Source organism: Cavia porcellus, unplaced genomic scaffold, assembly GCF_034190915.1.
Source record: "Cavia porcellus strain 051 isolate PalLab524CR breed Dunkin Hartley unplaced genomic scaffold, mCavPor4.1 scaffold_18, whole genome shotgun sequence".
Classification (NCBI taxonomy): Eukaryota; Metazoa; Chordata; class Mammalia; order Rodentia; family Caviidae; genus Cavia; species Cavia porcellus.
In genome coordinates this window covers 14,352,274-14,374,872 of record NW_026947501.1, presented here as the reverse complement: position 1 = coordinate 14,374,872, position 22,599 = coordinate 14,352,274, and positions in this window count along the sequence as shown.

Genomic DNA, 22,599 nt, shown 5'->3' with positions numbered 1-22,599 from the left:
TAATTATGAAATATAACATGTATCATCTTATTTTTTTGCTTTCTATTGCAATGTACAGTGAGCTCTGGCCCAATGTGTTATGAGTTTAATATCTTGACTTAACTGTTACATATATTTGAATGAAGATGAATAAACTATGTAAACCAGAGATGGTAAAAATTCCCATAAAAATCCGGTGGAAAAACCCAGCTTTGGAGGCCACAGTTTCAGCTGTGGTTGCATCTACTCAGCTTTGCTCTAGTGGCATGAAAGCAGCCAGCCTCGATTTTCAGAACCATTTTACAAACTCTGTGAGCCTCAGGTTCCTTGTGGATAAAACGGATTTCAAAATAACCCACCTAGTGGGATACATGTGAAGATTAAGTAAAATAATATATGCAGAAGTATCTTGCAGAAGAACTTAATCTTTTTAATTCCTTACTTCTTTCCACCTCTCCTGAAATTCACATGCAAAAAATTCTAATTAATTGACCGTTTTGCTTAGATGAGTTAATTTGTTTCTCTATTTCTCTTTCTCTCTTGCCTGGACCCCCTTGGCCAATATATCCCTCCAAAGAGTGGCGAGTCTAATCAAAGAGAGGAAAACAGGCATAGAAAAATGGCTGCATTTTTATTTACATTGTTTTCCAATTCCTATATCTTTTCAGGATAGTCCATAGAGGACTTTTCTGACTCTCATAAGGCAGTTGAGTGAAGAGAAATGTGGCTATGTGAAGGTCAGCGTTTGCACACATACCTGATGACTGGGACATATTCTGGGAGACTGAAGCCCGATTAAGCCAGAGAGATTGCAATAAAGGCAAGACTAACAACAGGAGAGGATGGAGGAAAAAGAGAAACAAAAAGAAAAAAAAGTGAGAGAAAGTATGGAGCAGTAGAAGGGGCAGGCCCATGTGTGAAGGTCCTTCTTACTGAGAAAGCACCTTCCTCTGAGATTCCGTGCACTTACATCAATTTGCCTTTCCATTCTGAGACCGCAGACACTTGAGACATTCAACTGGCTCACACACAAGCAGGAGAACCTCCTGGCTCCCCCACGCCTGCACCCAACTAATGCTCAGGCCTGCTCTATAGAAGGATCAACAAGCATTTTTTTATACCACCATGAAGACAAGACTTGTCTGGCTGATTTTCATATATGTGATCTGAGCTTGATCTTACGGCTTTATCGCCTTCACCCTGCCCCTGAACTTCACAGAAAAATCTGCTGAGTGAGAAATCTGGTGACGTCCCCTTTAACACAGCACTGGCATCCACATCAGGCCACACAGGAGCTGCCTTTGATTACATATTCTGGTTGTGGGCCTTGCTGTACCCTCTTTCAATCCCCATTTTGGAGGGAGAGGCTGATGTGCTAGTCTTCAAGGTCATTAAGAAGTTAAACCAGAGCCCCACCTCCCTTCTCTTTATATGCCCTGAGCAGTTCTAGAGACATTTTCTAGAGAAAATAGAGCTTAATTTCTTGGAGGTGTTTTGTTGACAAGAAAATGGAAAGCATGTGTCCCTGCTTCACTTATTGTACTTCCAAGTAATGAAAGTATTTAAGAAGGTACAATTATGATCTTGGCAAGCACCTGGGGCTCTTGGAACTGTTTTTTTCACACTGAATAAACACTGCAGATAATCTGTTTAAGTTACACTGTGCTGAGAAGCTATCTACAACAAAAGGCCACAGTGATTCTTTCCTTTTCTTGAAAGGAAAAAAATATTGCACTAATAATTTGCTGAAAATGATTTCATTGTCTGCATTTTCATCCCAGCTAGACAGAACTGGGTTTTAGGAAGGAGATTATGTGTCTTATTTTCTGCAACTCTTAACAGTACAGCATAGTCCATTTTCTTCTCTAGTTATCTGGAGTCGTTATTAATAAACCCTGATGATTCAGGATCACTTATCTACCTTAAAATATTAACTGTGACCTTCCTTTGAATAAATAATCCCAAATTAATTCTATACTTCAACCTGATCAATTTTACTAAGTGGTATTCTTATTTTCATTAAACATGGTGCTTCTTAGAAAGAAGGGGGTAATCCATTTGTTTTCAGGTCAAAACATAAGTGAAAATGCTAATAAACCAGTGAATTAGGAAATACTATCCAGAAAAATGCATGTATCCAATTCAATTTGGTCAAAATGCTTAAATGGCACAAACTCTATGGAGAATTATCTACCTAATATAATAGAACGCATTGCAAAGTCTGGAGAGATGATACAAGAAGAAAAGAAGCAGTGACATGTTCACGTGTTTTGTAGTATCCTTCAATTAAGTGAGTAAGTTGCATAAATGAAAGAAAATAATTCATGGGACATCACATCTTGGGGAACTTCACTGTTACCCATTACTCCATAAAGTAGAAACAATGTCCTTGTGAGTTACTCTGCACATTTAAAGGTGGGGGGCGGGGTTCTCCTAGTGCCTTCGTGTTACAGGAGTTGGATGGAGTCATGGTATTTTCTACGTCACAAGGAGATCTTTTTATATGATTCGTGTTCCATGTGCTATCAAGATAAGAAACAATGATTTAAAGGGGAAGGTCTTGGAGATCCTGTAAGGTTCTGGAGGAGAAGTTTGATGTGCTACTCTTTATAAAGTCATAAAGAAGTTATATCAAAGTCCCATCGCCCTCCCTGAACAGTTCTAGAGAAGGCTTTCAGCAAATGCACAAAGGATGCCCATGAATTACAGAAACTTGTTCCAAAGGTCGACACAGGTTTATCCTCTTGTGTTGTCTTTATCAAATACCCTTAATTAATAGGCTCTCCTAGCTCTCATGTAAATGTTGCTGGTCCTTCACTAAAACACCATTAGGAGCTTAAAACTGCATACATGGCCCTTAAGAAATATGTGAAGGCCTATATCACTTACAGTTATGTTTCCAGAATTATCAACTATTGCAAAAAAGCAGAAGAATTATGGTCTTCATGATTTGTTCCATCATGTTCTACTCCATTCAATTTGTAAGCGCTAGGGCGGAGGTCTTGACAGGTGAAGTCATACCCCAGCCAGTGGCTCCCCTGACCTGATACTTCCCCACTACTCCACCTACTGCCTCCTTTATTCAACTCTGGGAGCCATTTAGCTCCTGGGGTCCCTAAACCTGTAACCACTAGGGGGCAAAATCAACCCAACAGTCTCAGTAATTCATCCCAGCTGAGCAGCCCCATTTCCTCCAGCCCCATCCCAGGAAGTCTCTTTCCAGCAATGTTTTGAATTAAGAGGTTGCAATAACATTCTCACAGTCCCTTTCAGCTCTGCGGGTTGGCCTCACCGAAGGCTAAAGGAATTCACAGCAGCCCCAGAACAGCCTGCGGTCTGTTTCTCCAACAGTTACAAAGAAAGAAACCTACCGCCAGAAATGAGAGTCTGGTTCTGTCCTTCAGCCCAACATTTACTCCATCCAAGACCATTAGCAAAGCAGAGAGGCGGAAGATAGTCTACACCTGCTTCCTATTCCCTGAGGGGTCTGTAGGTGGGTACAATCTGATGTCCCTGCCTTTCATAGCTAAGAGAACAAAGGCAAATTAGGATGCAGTCAGAGTCAGCAGGAGGAAGTGCTTTTCCGGGATGTCCATGCAAAGGATGCTTATGTAGCCCCTTGGCAAGTGCCTGGCATACTTCTCTGTGTTACATAATAAATACAAGATGACTGAATGATTCTGCCTTAAATTTGTTTCCAGAGCATCTTTAAGTTTTGGAGAGATGTTATTAACCCATGTCACAGAAAAAAAGTGAGACAGAGAGAAGCCACTCTCCAAATACCACCCGAATGGTCCACAGAGCCTTTCACCTGGAGTAACACTGAGGCCTCTAACCCTTTTCCTAACCATAATTTAACATTCCAGACATTCTAAATTTTCCTTATATTCCATATAGTATACTAGACATGGAATTGGTGACAGAAATATTTCATTTTTCAGAATCAGTCCCAATCTCTTATTATTATCTTTATATTGTTTTTGTATAGTGTGGTGATATGTGATATAGGAAGAATCTGAATTGTCAGCTGGGTATAAGAAACATGAATATGTACGGTCTATTTTTGGAAAACATTGTTTTAAACTGCATTTGACAGTTATTCCTTGGCATACAGATTTTCAGATCAAGGATTCCAGATTGCATTGCAAATTATATTTATTTTCTTCTATTAAGACTAATTAGGGGGAGGGTTACTCATTGGTAGAGGAGGAAAGTATTTTAAACCACAGGGAATTCTATTTTGAATATTTTTCTGCTTCTCATTTTTCCAACTGTTTCCACTGCTTGGAGAAGATTCTAAAACTCAGACAGGCCCTGTCTGCTTTAAAGACAATTTTAATGTAAGTACACACACACACACACACTCACACACACACACACTCAATTGGAAGGGTGGGATCCTGAAATGAGAAAGATAATTTTGTATCTATTTTTTTAGGTATTATTGAAGAATTTAGGGATGTTTAAAAGTTCCTTAAACTTTTTTTTCCATCACCTCTACCCCATGCAAGGAAAAAAAAAAAAAAAAAAAAACCCACTGAGGTAAAGAGCACCCAGAATTCCATGCATCTTTTGGACTATGTGTGGGAGGACTCAGCCATCTTGTGTGGAGTAAATTTGGCTTTTACATCAATAATTTTTCTCTGACTCAATAATACAGACATCACATTATTAAGTCCAAGATAAGAAAAAAAAATTACAATAGCTGCAAAAGATCGCAGTCATTTATACAACATAAAGCAAAGAAAATCTGAAGGAGAGGGAAATATTCCTCAATGGGGAAGGAAGACAGCAAGAAAAGGAAGAGAAACCAGGAAGTCGAGTGGTGAGACCAAGTCCAGTTCCAGGTCCTCTGCCACCTCCAGCTTCCTTGGCTGTCAGCTCACCCTGTTCCTTCCAGGCTCCTAAAGCAGCACTTTGAAGACCTCCAACAGAGAATATTGCAACTTCCAAACATTAAAGGAAAAAGGAGTCTCCTGCTCCACAGTAACCATTTTTAAAAACAGCAGTCTATGTGGCCTGAAAGGGAGGCTTAGAATCCCAATTATACCGCAGTGCATTTGAGTGTCAACAATTGGAATAAACAGCGCCCGACAATGAGGGCCCCGGGTGAGACAAGCCTGCCATAGTATCTTGTTTGGACCCAATGTTTTCATAAATTCAGGCTTGGAGCAGGGCCCAGGGATGCTCTATTTCGAGGCCTTTGCCTGTCTTGTCCTTTTCCTCCTCTTGGAGATCGTGCCATCTTTCCTACACTCCTCCTTGGCCTGGGCTGGACCGAAGTCCCGAAGGCCGCTACATTTGTTAAAGAACATATGCATCACTGGAACATTTTCCACTCCTCTTGGGCCAAATGTTTTATGTTTGGCCCTGAGCAGCCTTTTAGATTCTGTGATGAGGAGCCACTAAAAACCGTGTGGCGGCCACTAACTCACATGTTATAGCCTGTTTTGTATATTATTGTCACTGTCATTATGTGTTGCCTTTTCCTCCGCGTAATGTGCAGCTCATTGTAACTTTAATTATAACGGCTCTGTTTTCTCTGCCAAGGGCCTTCTAGTCACTATTCATGGTCATTAACCATGCTCACCTGCCCAGACTCTCTAGCATGACAAGGGAACATGTTTGGATACTAAATATTTCCTTACTGGGTAAGGAATGAAGCTCTTAACTGCCATTCACTTAGTGTGTCCAGAGGATGCCAACCACACTGCTGATGCTTCAGCTCAGAAAGGTGCAGCATGCGAAAAAGTACAGAAGAAAGTATGCAGTTCTATTGAGAAAAATTGTCTGTTTCTCAATTGTTGGTAGGGTATCTCTTCATAGGCAAAATCTGATCTTACTACCTGGGAATTCTTAGTCTCTTTCTGTTTTCTTTCTTTCTTCCTTCCTTCCTTCCTTCCTTTCTTTCTTTCTTTCTTTCTTTCTTTCTTTCTTTCTTTCTTTCTTTCTGTTTCTCTCTCTCTTTCTCTCTGTCTCTGTCCCTCTCCATATCTCACCACTAAACCTTGTCATCATGTTCATGGTAGGATATTAAATTCCAGTGAAAAGCTTAGCCAATTTTCCATCCTTGATTAATGATAATTTATCTTCCAGCCCTTGTAATATTGGCAACTCTGCCCTGGATTTAGAAATAAGATGCTGGCCTCAATTTCTATTTTGGAGCTCACTTCTGAACTAGTTGTTCTTAACTTCACTAGTCCTTTGGACCGGATGTTTGTTTCCTTGTTTTGAATTCAGTGAATCCCAGTGTATGACTTCTCTTATGTACTCATTCGTCTCTGTTTTATACCTTCCAACTTGATACAACAATCAACTTTCACTTCTGCTACTAACTGATCTATTTCATTTGTCCCATGAAGCTTATATAGGATGGAATGCTATAGGCTGAATATTTGTGTCACCCTTAATGACACAAATCCCCATTGAACACTAACCCCCAATGTGCTGGTGTGAGGCCGTGGGAACCTTGGAGGGTGATTAGGTTATGAAGTGGAGTCATGAATAGAACTTGTGTGCCTACAATAGAGTCCTCAGCGAGATCCCTGGTCCTTCTAAAGACAGAGAAGTCTGTTCTGACAGCAAGGAAATAGACCTTCACCTTACATTGACTTTGCCATCACTTTAGTGTATGCTTTCCAGTTTCCTTATGGATGAATCATAATTTCCTTTGTCTATTAACTATCTAACGTGCAGTCATTTGTTAGAGCAATCTAAATGAACAAAGACATTGGGGTAAAGAAAACTTAGTTTATTTCACAGATGGGAAAATGAAGCCTTTCATTTGCCTTAGATATGTTCATCGTTGGCCTCTGATATATTTAGAGTGTAATGTTATTAATGTTTGAGAACTTTTGTGTGAGCTGCCGAACTCTGATTTTTGATATTTCTGATATACAATTATGTGCTATACTGTGGGTCCAGTAAACCTGCATGAATACTGCCTCTGTGTCAAGTGGAATTGGCTATGAAGTAAGTACAATAAAAATTGTAAGTTTGGATCTCGCCACAGCAAAACCTTGCCTGCACTGACAGCGACACGATCATGTAAGCAAGTAACATTTTTGAAAAACAGATAGAAAAAGCAGCTGGTTCTTTGTAATCTGAGAGAGGCTGTTAGGAAAAATTTCCCATGACAATATCTGAGCTAGGCTAAAGGATAATAGGACTTTGACAAGTACCAAGTTGGCATGGACACTCAGTCCAAAGTAACATAGAGAATTATACACTGTTTAGGGGATTTCAAACTAGTCTTATAGCTAGAAAGTGTGAACACAGGAGTGAAGGGACACAAAATCTAAAAGGTGGTCATCTTAGTTCATGCTTCCAGATTTCCCCAAGTCAGCACATGCTTGCTGTCCCACTATATTCTAAGAACCATTCCCATTTCCTTTCAAAGATAGATCAGTTCAGATGACTATACTCATGATTGTAGGACTGTCCTTTGATTGTTAGGTGACAAATAACAGGAAAGATACACAGTTTAACTTAGATCACAAAATCAATCCTTCTACAGTCACTTTTGCAGTACTTCATGGATCTTCTCGATATTCTTCCTACCCTGGTTTAGAAATAAGATTCTTGATGTTTATCAGGTGGAGTATTACCTAGATAAAAGAAAACATCACTTCCTAGTTTTGTAGTTAGCATGACCATGAGATTTTCATCAAAGAGACATAAGTGGGAATGTTATGTGAAACTTTTTAAGGGTAAACTTAAGGAAGAAAGGATTACATTTACTTGACTCATAAACATAGATCCATTACATGCAATATGCATTCTTGCTGGACAAGTAAAACAAAGCTATGCATCCTCTTGAGTCTTTGTTGGCCTTGATTCATCACTGATGACCTAATAGGGCCACCACAGTAGTCCCAGAATGCCTCCCTTCAGACCTCACTGATGTGGGAGACGTACAGCTTTCTCTTTTACTGTTTTTATGTTTTTTAACTTTTCATGTTATTTTAGGTGTTTTCATCATGTGATACTCAAAACATTGCTGATCCATGGAAGTCCTTTACTAAGTTTTAATTATTCAACAAGAAAGTATGAGAACCAACCACTCTGGCCCCAGGCAGTGACACTCTTTAATCTAACTTAACACACTGTTTCATATGTTGAGCATTGCTGGCCATTCACAAATGAAATAGACAATACTGATGTATTTTCTTGTGTTTCTTCTTCAGTGAACAGAAGATGGAGGAGTTGACATTCGTTTTAGTCAGCAAGGTCTCCTATGAAATATAGCTCTTGGATTTGATTTTGTGCTTGTTAAATAATTCAACTCAAAAAATCTATTATATTTTAAAGTGCTGTCTTTTGGCTGTAGAGTGAGGATGATTTTAATGGAATGAGAGTGGGTATGGAATAGAGAGAAAGGAATGGGAGGGGATGAGTTTACTTCTGAAAGAACCAGAGCATTCTAGACTAAATGGCTGTCAAGAATCAGGTGCTGTCCTGTGGACGGCTTCTCATTCCCATCTATACCACTAGACTTCCTCTAATAAGAGCAAAAGCCAAGTGTTCACTTCAGGTAAGACTATTGAAATTAATATAGATATATGATTTCCTATATACATACTAAAATAATCAAACTGATTTAATCTAGGCAAGAGTAAATGCAAAAAAAAAAAAAAAACCAAAAGTATATCTAGCCAGATTATACATTAATTAAAAGGCAATGAATAAGTACTGAGTAAAATTTTACTAGTGCATTACACCAAACCAGTCAAAGATTCTGATCCCTGGCACTGTTGACATGATGCAGCCATCTTCTTCCTTCTGATGTTTTCAATAAAATCATCCCCAAAGGGCTAGGGAAAAATTATCTCTCTCAATGCGATGTGAAACCATTGGTACTATGAAGAAGCATGCTAATAATTGAATAGTGCTCTGAAGTCACTTTCATAAAGCCTCCCGTTTCACTTCCCTTCTCAGGTTTTAATATTGCCCAGTGAGTCTATCAGGCACCAGGGTTTTGTGGGAGACAGACAGTTGTATCACTGATTGGTACCTTCACGAAGCACAGGTCAACACCATGGATATCAACAGAGAAACCTGCTGAATAATGCAATCTGAGTTCCGAGCCGCAGACTAACTATAATGAGAATGCTGCTCCTACTTCTAAAAAGACATAAAGCTGGTGCCTGGGTCCTCTGTCAGAGAAAAAAATGGGTTCTGTGCATCAAAGCCACTGGCTAAAGTCACACTGAGTGCTACAAATTATGGGTTGCAACCCAAAGGATTGAAAAGGTTGTTGGGATGGGGAAGTGACGATTGGACAGGTGGACGTCTTGTCAGTGTCACGGGAACGTAGAACTGGCCAAGGAAGTCTGCAGCAGCATCCGGGATGGAATGAAACTTCGCAGTCACAACAATTAGTACCAGTTGACAAGGTCTTTGAAAAACATGTCAGCACAGAAAGTCCACATATGGGACCTCTTTTACACCTTTCCAGTGTGAGGAGGAGAGTCAAAAGAGGAGGGGGGATGTTGACAGTAAACATTTGATTCAGGGGAGGTGAAGAATGTTTTTAAAGCACTTCAGTGAAAGGCGACTCTTCAGTTTCAGGATAATCCAAAAAGAGTGAGTATACTTGACCTTGCCAGCCTTACTGTTAGGTGCCCCATCCACAGCTGGGTCTCCCACAACTTCCCACCAGGCACAGGGCAGGTCTCTGCGCATCCTGCAGCCTGTCTGAATCACACTGACACAGTCTCTACTTCACCAATAAATGTCTCTCTTAACTCCCTACTTCCTCTTCCATACCTCCTGGCTTTGACCCTGCCATTCTCCATGCTGACTAAATAATTAATTTAAGACATTGCTAAAGGGCTGGTGTACAGCTCAGCAGCACAGGCACCCGCCTGGCAAGCGTAAGGTGCTAAGTTTGATTCCCAGTATCATAAGAGAAAAAAAGGAAGAAATGGGTAAAAATGCCTCATTATAACCCACTCAGTTTCTCACTGGCGATAAAATCAAGTTGAAGTAATGTCCACAGCAGAGAAATAGGGAGAGGAGTAAATGTGATACACCTACAGGAGTAATGTCAGGCTTACAGTGGTGGAGATGTGAACATTAGAGACTAAAGATCATGTAACTTTGGAGGAATCTGGGTTGATTTTAATTATAATGAGCTAAGCTAGCTCACGCCAGGAAGTATGGGTTCTATTCCCATATCACATCCCCAAAAGTGTAATAAGCAAAACAACTCCTAAGTTTGCTCCATTTGTTCATATTTAATGATGATGACATTACCACTACAGTAATATCACCTTCATAGGTTGAAAAATAAGAATTGTCCTAGAGAAGCCTGGAGAAGATTGAAAACAAACATGACACTTGCATCTTGCTTCTTGATTATTCTTACATTAAGAATTGTGAGCAGATGCTATCCCAATCACCTGAGCATTGACAAATAACGTGAGGCTGGATAAAGGAGACTTTAATGTTCATAGCCAATTATGGGTGATAGTGCTTTCAGACTGCAGATACCATGTCCCTCTATCCCCTTTAGCACTGGGGCCACATGACCCACTGATACCTCTTCTTTTCAGTTATGGAGGTCTTTGACAAAGTCAGTAAGCTCTGACTTCTGAAGTGACTACCTGAAGAGAGTGTGTCACTGAGGAACGTTCTAATCCACTTTTCCACTGGTACTAGAGAACCGAATCTATACATTGCTGGATGAAACTGAGAAATATGCCAGATCAGCACGGCATTCAATGTTTAAAGATGAATTTAATCATGCAATGATCATCAATGAAGGCAGAGCAGCCTTCAGCTCCTGAATTAAGACACGGAAGAAACAGCCTCAACTATCACTTCTTTTCTTCTTAGTTTTCACTTTTCTTTTTAGATCTCATGTAATTCCAGTGAAACAACCAAAGAAGAGTATCTCTTCTTCACTTGACTGATGTATGCGATCCCATAAAGGAAACCAAAGACAAACTGTGTGCTGGGAGTGCCGAGAAATGCACAGAGCTCGCGAGAACAGTTGTGAGCTATCCAAAAGGAGAAATGGATGTTTCCTGTTGTGGAGGGGGGAGGAGTAAGTTGTTAGCTAAACATGATGCTTTTGCCTCCAGTCTCTCTGTAGAGAAAACCAAGGTAGAGAACTATTTGTCAAAAATGCCTTTGGCACCAGATAGAGCAGTGTGGTGTCGGGGAGGCAGGGCTGGGCTCAGAGGCTTCCAAGAAAGAGAAGTCCGTGGAGGGTCATGGGGAGGCTGCATGGAGCCTGGAGACAAACACCTGTGGTGACATCTTTCCAGGAGAAGGACGGCGGCTTCTCCTCAGACTCAGAGGGCCACTGGGCCTCAGACTTCTCCTTCTTCAATGCATTTAGGCAAGTGTGGTATTTCTGAAGTTACATTCTTCACTAGCAGCATTTCGTAGTGAAAAGGGGACAGAACGATCACATGTGGGAAGTCACAGGCCTTGTTCCACTTTGTAACAAAGCTTCACAATTTAGATAAATCACTGATGTGTTTAGACTCTTTCTTTTTTTTCTGAAAAGATATAGGAGACACAAATTGAACACTGATTTCTCGAAGGCCCCTTCCTCTTTAGATTTTCAAGGCTTTACTTTGGCATGTTTTTCCATATAAGCAAGCCTTGTCTAATCCTTGAGGGAGAGTAAAAATGCTGTGGTTCTAAGAAAGACAGGGAACTTCAAAGTTTATAATTGATTTTTTATTTCTCACCTGGAAAATCTGGGGTCACACAGGGGCTGGATAAGGAAGATTGGGTCATTTCAGGAATGGCAAACCATTTACATTGTTCCTCATTATTAGGCTTTAAGAAATATTTATTTGGTTGCTTCCATATTCAAAACTCTGAGTCAGTTTTGACTATATGATCTTGCATTTTCAAAGCATTTCCATGATTTTCAGCACATCCAGCAATGATCCTCAGTGTGATTCTGTAAGGAAGTAGATTCCACCCTATGGCTCCAGGTTTACCAGAGAAGAAATCGCAGTCTAGGTCAGGGCGAGGTTTTTTTCTCCAGGTTTAAGCACTGGCTGGTGGCTTAGCCAGGACACATGTTCATGTCTCCTGGTTCAAAGCTTTTGAGCTTTCTACTTTGCCGCCTCCTATTCAGATAATTATTACCAAGATTTCTGATAGGAGAGTTTATTTAGTTAGAAATATAATAGGCAGTGAGGCAGGGCTAAGTCTTCAAAGGAGCCAGTGCAGAAGCCCACATACCTTGCTCCTGTAGGGGAGACTAAACACTTTGTGGGCCAGGCTTCAAAACAAAAGATCAAACAAATGCACCAATATCCTAAGGACTGGTATTCTAAATAGTGCTCTATCACCCTGAGGAAGTAAGGAGTTACCTCCCCGCCCTCTACAGGAAGAGTCACTGTTGTTAAGCATGCCTGCTTACTAGGTGACGGGCCTCCCCCTTTGTTCCTGATTTAATCAATTTTACCTGAGCAATTAATCTTATTGGTTAATCATAGTTCTGTACAACCTTATGCTCACCTTGTGAGTTCTTTTCCCCACCTTGAACCTGTCTCATCCCAAGGTATTACTCTATAATATAAAGTCCCTAGAAAAGACAGATTCTTTGACAAATCACTCTGGACTTCTTCTGTCCCTCAGACAATAAATATATTCTGCTCTTAACCTCCTTTGTTCCTAAAATTCATTCTTCGATTTTAGAGACCACAGACTAGTACCAGACATATAGTAGGCTAGGTGTTTCATTCCCCCATATCACTATTTGGATAACTATTATCTAGATTTCTGATAGGGGAGTTTATATAATGATGATTCAAGTTCAAAGTAAACTTGCAAACCAGCCTTTCTCATTCTTATATGTGCTTGTTTTTAATTAATTTTGTTTTGCTAAATTGATCCACATTGATAGAGGATTTCTAATATTTTAAAGTGGTTGAGTTTAACATGGACTTTCATTAATATCCAACAAAAGAAGGGGCCTAGCAAATGAAAGGCAGATCACCTTTAGGCTGAGTGGAATCTGTCAGGAGCTGTTATAGCCCACCTCATTACTGACATGTGAAGGGACCGTTGGTATGGTAAAGATCATGCCCACTCCCACCCCCCAAACCATGGGGGAAAAAGTGGAAGGAGGATCTTCTTGCCCTCTGCAGATATGGCAATCCAACTAAAAAAAAAAAAAAAAAAAAAAAAAAAAAACAACAGTGACAGCGGTAACATCTGAGGCTCCTCCTTGCTCTCTAGCTGTTTAATATGGATACTAAAATTATTTCTGGAAATGTTTCTCTTTCTCTTTCAAAACACAGAATGAAGCCCTTGGGATGGTAAATAATATTAATAGGTAGGAACTAACTGATGGCATTGGTTCTTCAGTGTGATTATATGCTCTTAAACGTTACAACCACCTTGTTGAGGACGGCTTAAATTTGAAAGCATTGTATGACAAAAAATACAGTATTGTTAAAAGTCACCAAACTAAAGCTATGTTGTGGACCTTTAAACAAAAAATTAAAGCAAACCTGGTCTGTCTAGGCAGGTGTGCATACAGCGGGACACACACACACACACACACACACACACACACACACACACACACACAGAGTCATTTAACAAGGATGAGAGGGCAGGATCCCAGAGGCTTTCCAACCTTCTGTCCAAGGAGAGTTTCCAGCTCGCCTAATCACTCTGGCAACCGCACACCTGAGCATTTCCCAGTCGGCACAAAGGAGGACAGAGGGACTGAGAAGCCAGTTCTCTTGGACAAAATAGTGGCTGAGGCTGAGTAGCCCATAGATGTCCTTCCACATAAGGGGCCTTAACAAGCAAATTGGGAAAATTATCTACTCTTAGGTCTAAATGTGACTGGACCACTGCTTTAAAGTAGCTAAGTCTACAGGGCCTGCTCTCCATCAAACTTTTTCTAATAATAATAATAAAAAATTTGAAAATTATGACAATTATGTGTTCTGTACCCTGGACAGGGGCAGACTAAGCGAGGCACACTTTCTAATATAATTAAGGCTTTCAACTGATCCCTCCCAATTGCAATTATTATTTTGAAAGTGAATTAATAAATCATGTCCAGGCTGCTCAGAATAAAAAGTCATCCAGAGGATTCCTGCTGCAACCTGTAAACTCCGAATCACAGCAGGAAGGGAGAGGTTAGATGAGACGGATGTGAGATTGGTCTGCAAATCTGCCTTGGACAAACTTTGGAGACAAGGTTTTAGCTGACACATCTGGAACAGTTTCTAAGCTTTCCTGCAAACGGTATGCAAATAGTCTCTCCCTGTGTTCACTTATGGTTCCTTTAGCTAAACTTCAAGTAATTAATGCTGACTCTTCGATGCCCAGGGAATTCAGGTCTCCCATGGTTTATACAGAACACTTTAGCTATCATGATGAATTAGTGTAAGCCCTGGTAATGCACCTTTGAGTATGTGATGCCTCTTAAGGTTCTTGGAGATCAAACTTGTGGTTGTATAAAGTACATTTTACCTTGGCAGACCAGAGACTCTGAGAACCTGCAAGGCTGTATTTCTACTCCTCACAAGTTCCACACTCCAAGTGTCCACAATCACTATGCAGCTTCTCTGCAAGGAGATTTTTGCAAGCCTATGATAATTCAAGGCCGGTATTTACCAAGAAAACCCTAACAGGAACCTTTTGCATTCAGTAAGAGAGTAATGTTTCAATTCAGAGAAATGGTATCATTTTTTTCCTGTTGAAACATAAGGTGGGTGCAGAATTCATGTCAGGACATCAATGATCTGAAACCCCCTCCCTGGGCCTGAGTGAACACCAATGGTATGGATACCAATGGAGATCTCCCTTTAAAAGGAAAAGAGGCCAGGAAGTACACACACCCTGCATGATTCTCTGGGGAAAATTACTTACCCAAAGAGATGTAACAGATCCTTGGCCTGATAGCCAGCTTGGTCACCTGTGAGGACTCTACAGCAGTTATTTGGCCTTATGCAACTTTTAAATATTTTTTGGATAACGATTCTCCATTTTTAAAAAGGGAGAGTTGCCAAATGATTTTGATTATCTCTTCTAGAATTTAAACATGGTACCACTCTTTCACCGGCAGAGTGTTTTGCCACTCTGTGATACTGTTTGGTACAGAGTAAGGCATTAATGACAGAAACTGACAGATGTCGCGCCCTCTGTCCATGCAGCTCCTCAGCTCGCTCACTGTCCCTTTCACCGATCTTTTGTACTTTCTCTGCTGTGTGACCACAGGTGATTTTTTCCACTTCTTTGAATCTTTATTTCTTACCTATAAATGAATTTGATGATAGAACTTCGCTTATAGAATGATTGCCAAAGTTAAAATTTTAAAACACATGCAACAGATGGTAAGCATTCAGAAAGTATGACATATGGATAGTACAGTGACCCCTTAACATCCACAGGGGTGGATTCCAGCAACCCCTGCAGATACCAAGCTCCACAAATACTCAAATGCCATATATAAAATGATGTAAGCATTTACGTATAATCCACATACATCTTCCCATATACTTTAAACCATCTCTAAATTATATAATCCCTACAATATAAATTCTATGCAAATGGTTGTTACATGGCTTAAGGAATAATAATTAAAAAGTATGTGCATGTTCAGTACAGATGCATTTTTTAAAATGTTTGATATCTGACGTTGGTTGAATATGCTGATATGAAAGCTGTGAATATGATGGGCAGGCTCTAACTGCAGCTGCACCATTCTCTAGGATCTACTTGCACATGCTTAGCTCTGTATTACTGGTCAGTATATTAGTTTCTCAGGGCTGCATTAACAACGAACCAGAAAATGAGTAACTTACATAACAGAAACTTGTTGCTTTCCTGTTCTAGGGTCCAGGATGCTGATATCATTATCAACTAAGACTCAAGTTGTGCCTGGAACTGTCTGCTGCAAACCTCTCTTCTAGCATCTGGAGGTGTCATGGCTTAGGACAACAAACCTCCATTCTTCACAGTGCATCCTCCCTCAGAGTGTGTGAGTGTGTGTGCGTGCGCACATGCGTGTATGTATCCAAATTTCTCTTTTTTACAAGGATTAGTTATACTGCATTAGGAGCTCACCCCACTCCACTACAATCTCAACCTCTGTAACTACAGAATCACATTCTGAGACAGCATTTCACAATCCAAATTAAGTTGAGGGGTATATAATTCAACCCATAGCAATATTGTCCTTTGTATTTAGCTAAATACTTATCTCTGATCTTCTGCCACTTTTAAGCTGCTGTGCTCCTCTAGATGTAGGTCAGCCTCCTAACTCTTCCCTGCCTGTATTCATCAGAGCTCCAAAGAGCTCTGTCTTCCTTAATTTCTAATAGACCTAGTTGTTGTCTGAATTTCCTATTTAAAACTTAGTTTTAAGTCCTTGTATGGTGTTAATTGCATTTGTTCATATGCATCTATATATTTAGCTAGAGGAAAATAGTATATACAGTTGTACCTTCTCCATCTCCTTGAACATTTCATTACATAGAGTAGGAACTTAGCTATTTTTCATTAAAATGACAAGTAATTGAAGGAACATATGCAAAACAGTCATTGACAATTTTGCAAAAGTCCAGTGAGAATCTGTCCTTCCTGATGATAATTGCATATAATAATTTCAGATGACGATTGCCCTTAGAAGATTCCTGATCAAGACATTTGTCAAGACAGGTAGGCATCTTGTTCATAGATATCTATTCCCAGCAGAAACATGTAGTTGAACTTTAATCAGTGCTCCTAAACTCTTGGCTGACCCCTGATTGTGGAAAGAGGTTGTCAAGAAGTACCAGTAGGATTCTGTGGGATTCAGCATTGTTATGTTAATTGCAGCTTTTGATTTGTTCCAATAATTAGGCCTAGTATTCATAAGAGTCCATTGTCTGAGAACTTCGAATGTGCAGAAGTCTAGGTAACCTTACCTAGCGTCTGGTCTCTGCAGGCCTATGCCTTGGTACAGCTAACTAGACGGCTCATTTTTAATGTTTAGAAGAAAATATGGTCCCTTTTATACTCGACAACTTGCAGTGAAAATTTATCAAAAAAGTACCTCTCCTCTGTATGGAGAATACTAACTGTCCCAAAAATAATAACTGTCCCAATCAGGGAGGGTTGATAACAGAGTTGAAAATCTGTGAGAATGAGGGTGATATCAATCCAGTAAAGCATGTAAAAGAATAATTCTCAGCCCTGAGAGAGATTTCAGTTCTACCCCAATAGGAAGTGAGAAAACCAGCTCACATCTCCTATACTGATGTCATAGAACCTTGTTATCTAATCAAAAGCAAAACAGACCTAAGAAAATCTCATGGTAAGCCAAGACCTGAGGGAGACAGCAGATGACAAGTGAGAAGCAGTGAATGGACTCTTTAGTTTATTAAAAATCTGATGGGAAGAAAATGAAAACTATCAATGAGCTCCTTCAATTATGTTTGTGACTTTTCTGTTTTTTTAAGTTGATTGATTGAAAACTCCTCAAAGCCATTTAACAAAGCATTACTTGCATTAAGCTGAGGAGAAATACCAAAGAGAATTGCACTTTGATTCTACTAATAACCTCTTACCTTATTAAAGTAGAATTTTTAAAAATCTAATTATCTCTTTGCCAGACTTCTGGGTATTTTCATGTTTTGCTTTTTTCTGTAAATATGCCCTGAAATTAATACAAACTGTGTTTGGGTATATTAGTATAGATACAGGTTTAGTTACATGATCAGCAAATCTAAGGCAACAGATAGAATTTTGTATCAATTTATTTATGCACCATACAACATTCTCAGACTGGTAGAAGACTGCTAATCCAAGGGCTTGCTGTTGTTTGAATATGTCCCCTCCAAAATTTAAACATTGCTAATGTGATTAGCTTAATGGATGAGATCTCTATGAGGTGACTGGGCTATGAATTCCCTCTATTGTGAATGGGAATAGGCACACTTATAAAGATTCTTGAGGATAGAATTGGTCTCAGTCTGCTTCTCTGCCGTGTGAGGACCTAGTGGTCCTCTCCTCTAGAAGAAGTAATTCCACGGCACCATCTTGGAAGCAGAAACCAGGCTCTAACTGGTAAATACCTTAAGCTTTGCCTCAAGAACTGTGAGAAATAAGTTTCTGAATTTTATAAGTTTCTTGCTCTCAGATATTCTGTTATAATGGCACAACATGAGCTATGATAGAGGTTATCCAGAACCAGAATGGTTCTCTGACTGTTAGAAGTCCTGGGTTTCTTCCTAGTTGTAACTTGCTCTCTTAAAGGTGTTATCCCTGTTCATAATCCCAGATAATTTACCACCATGTCACACTCAGGTCAACAGGAAGGCAAAAGGGGAAAAAGAAATACATGCCCTTCTCATTAATACATGTCCTAGGAATTGCGTTGTGCATTTCTCCTGTATATGATTGGTGATCATTTACTCACATGGCAATAGTTAATTGTAAAGGAGACTAAGAAATGCAGTTTTTATTTCTATCAACCATATAACCAGCTGAAAAGCTGGAGTCTTCTCTTTATCTTCATTTTTTTTTTGCAGTTTAACGATGATGGACTAGGCAAACTTTTCTTTGTAACTGTACTTCTGGAGTTATCTGTGCTTCTTAATCATGTACATTTATGTCTTTTACCAAACTTTGGAATTTGTAAGTCATTATTTCTTAAATATTTTTCTAGTACATTCCTTCTCTCTTGGGAGTCTGATTGTATACATGTTTGATCTTTAATATTTAAAACTGTGTCATTACTATATGGCTTGTATATTAAGTCTTTTACCTTCCCTGTTCTTTAGATTTAAAATATCTCCTTCTTTAGGGTTCAGTGACGAATCCAGTGATTTGCCTACATCATCTTCATTCTGTTACTCTCCTCCAGCTAAATTTGTATTTCATATATGAAGGTTTTCAATTCTAGAATTTATATTTTCTAACTTTTAAAATTTTTGTATCTCTGATGAATTTATATTTTAATGAATTAATTAAAAACATTATTTTCTATACCACTGTGCATGCTTGTAATCAACTGTCAATTCCAACACCCCACTCATCGAATGGTTACTTTCCACTGACGGTCTTTTCTCTTCAAGAACAGATACCATTTCCCTGTTTCTTTATAGACCAAGTAATTTTGAGGTATATTTTGAACACTGCAAATATTTTTTGAGCAGACATTGGATTCTATTATATTTCTCTGGAGAGATAATTTTCTGTTGTTGTTTTAGGAAGAAATTACATTGGTCAGAGTCAAACAAAAAACTGTTTCTTCAGTTGCAAGTTAAGCCCCAGTTTAACACTTTTGTTTTTAGCTATAATCTATGCTGCCCATACATGGATCAGAGTACAGTCAGAGGCTGGGACAAAATTTAGGCACAGAAATGAGAGTTCCTTCTCTGTCTCTTCCTTTTTTGTGATAAACTCTTGCTGTGTGGTTGCTGCATCCAAGTCATATTTTTTCCTCGGTCCCTTCATGGCAGCATTCCTATGGATCTTCTAGCAAGTTTTAACTGTCATATTTTAAATGCTTTTGAGTGTCAGTTGTGGCTGCCGTCAGTGTAAAGGTTACAGAAAATGAACAAATTCACCCACAATCTTCTTTTTCATGGTTTCCATTCCCTTCTATATTCCCATATTTTGCTTTCCTCTAGTACCTTGAAGTTATTGTATGTTTGTATCTCATCTGCAATTTTACAGTTGTTACCTGTGAGAAGGCCATTTGGTAGAAGTTTGCTCTCCCATAACAATAATGAAAACAAACCTGAAAAACTGACTAGGAAAAAAAAAAGAGAGGCTAATTATCTCTGCTACTTTTGTGATTCTCCTATAGAATACCCTGTTACTTTCATAGTACCATCGAGTACTTCCCAGTGAGAACCTTATTTGGGTTGTATACGCTCTCTAATCTTGATATACACAGCTAAGTATTTTTATAAAACTTTTAAGAGTTTTGTCTGGAATTGTTCAGTAGGACAGCCTAGGAAATAAAAGTTCTTTGTCAGCACATAATGGTCTGACTATTGATACAGAATGTACTAGGTGGTAACTGTAGTCTCAGAACCTAACGGCTCATTTGTGATCAACCTTAAGCACAAGCAGGGATTAAATACCACGAACCTTGATGTTGCTACTTTTGAAATGGTGTACATAAGCTAAGAGCAAATATTAGCTCTTCTGCATAATGATATATTGTTAATGATAATACTTGCAAAAAATCAGCCATAAAACGCAAACTTCCTGTTATGTGTTAAAGGCTGTATTATATAGGATATAAAAACACAAAGGATTCGATTACCACTCGATAAGAGTCTAGTCTTCTTTGAGAGGTTAGCAATGTGCTTCTATTTTTAATCTACAAATATGGAGATATATATATGTTATAGTTAATGTTCTTTTCCCAGAACTAAAACCATGACTGAGCCCTTGATGCTGCACTTTCATATGTCCTAAAGATTTTTTTCTCTGTGCCTCTCCCTCTTCCTCTCCTCCTCCTCCTCCTCCTTCTTCCTCTGTTGATTACTTTCTATTTTTTTTTTTCTTTTGGGAGGTGCAGGAGGTAGGTAGTTGGAAATGTGACGCTCAATTTCATGCCACATATAGATGCAAGCATATAAATAAACATTCCCTTGTGAAATGTTTCTATTTTGCTGTGGATTTCAGAATCCATATTTTTTTTTGATGAGACTATTCCAAAGTATGGAAAAATGAAGGGAAAATTAATATTTTTCAGGAGAAAAGTAAGTCAGTTATAAGAGAACAAATAGTAAAATGCATATATTTAAAATGTAGAACACATACCTTGTCTCTGTTTTCAGTTGCATTTAGTTCAAAGAAAATTAAGTTAAAAAGTGGCACACAGTTGCTCAATACTGTATTATGGAATGTTATCTATATTGGTACCCAGTGAATAGGGTGTAAACCTACACAAGCCTCTCAATATATTGTAAGTACTTAAAAACTCATACACTTGACAAGAAATGTATGATTAACTAGTGTGCAGGTAAGAGTCTGAGAATTCTAAATATAAATTCTAAATATAAAAGTACCCTCTTTCCAAAAAAAATAGGTCTCAGTTCACTCAAGTATTCAAGAAATGTCTTCTAATTAACATGAATTTAAAAAGATTTCTTAAAGAATTTTTAAAATTAGGAAGCATGTAGCAAAAATTGAGATTTATTTTTAATTCATGATTTCAAAATAATACTTCTGGGGCTGGGGAATTAGCTCAGCGGCATAAGCGCCTGCCTTGCAAGTGTGTGGTCATGAGTTCGATCCCAAGTACTGATAAAAAAGAAAAAGACAAAAAAAATAATAATACTTCTTGGCCTCATAACATAGAAAGTCATTCTCCTAAGCAAGTACTTCTTGGCTTTTTAACATAAATCATTCTCCTAAGAAGTCAAATAGCAGAATGCTGAAAAGCAAAAAATGTTAAATCTCTTTTATCAGTTTTAACTTCTATTACTTTTGCACTTACTAATTTAGTGTCTTAGTTGTTTTTCCTTTGTGAAATGTGCTTAATAACACATTTAATTGTGTTACTATGACAAATAAACTGTATAATAAAGAGGTAAGAACATATCTGGTGCATAACAAGGACCATTTAAATGAATAATTACTTTTAAAAATGATACTAGAGCTAGACTTCCACTTTGATATTCTAGAACTCAGTTTAAAGATCCCATTACAATAATGTTAGTGCATGTAGCATTTTCTTTGTGCAAAGAGACGTGGGCATTCATCTTCAGGAAGTGTCTGTTCAAAGCCTTTCTCCATCATTGATTGGCTATCCCTCTATGGGCAACCTACACACCACAGGAGTCCTTGTTTGTAAAAATCTAACATAAAGTTTCTGAAAGTAGAGTGAGTCACTGTTTACCAAAACCCAACGTAAAGTCGCTGTGTTAGATTTCTCTTACTGTCATAATATACGTAACAATCTCAACTTGTAAGGAGAAAAGTTTGGCTTTGGTTCACTTTCCAAGTTCCCAGCCCTTGTTCACTGGAGCCTGCCGCTCTGGACCTGTGTTGTCTCAGCAGAACATGAAGGATTGTGTGGCAGAGAGGTTTGCTCACTTCCAGGCAGCTGAGAAACAGAGAGGGGCGGGAAGCGGAAAGAGGGATGAGGCACCAGTGGGTATTAGTATTCTCCTCCAAGAAAAATGCTTAGTGACCTAACTTCTCATAGGCCCTGTCTCTGAAATATTTCACTGCCTCCCAGCAGTACTAAGGGCTGAGGCCCCATCTCTCGAAACATGGACCTTTGGGGGGCACTTAAGATTTAAATTATAGCAATTGCTAAGAGCTGGTTTTGGTTTAGTCACAAGAGTCTAGCACAGTGCCTGGAAATAGTGTTGTACTAGTATTTAAAAAAAAGAATAATATTTTGTCTACATGAATATGAGATACTGAATGATATGCTTTCGTAAGAAGCTTTGCAATTCTAAGATTTATGGAACTTAGAAATTTGTAATGCATAGAAATTAAATTTGACTCTTTCATTGTGAATAATGATAGGTTGCAAAATATAATGGGTTAGCCATTTCTATGCAACTATTCTCTGAAGAGGAGCGTTAAATGATTTTCTAGGACTAGAAGTTACTTCTGAAATGTTATTCATAATCTATTTCCTGATCCTCTTAGTTACGGATAGAAGGG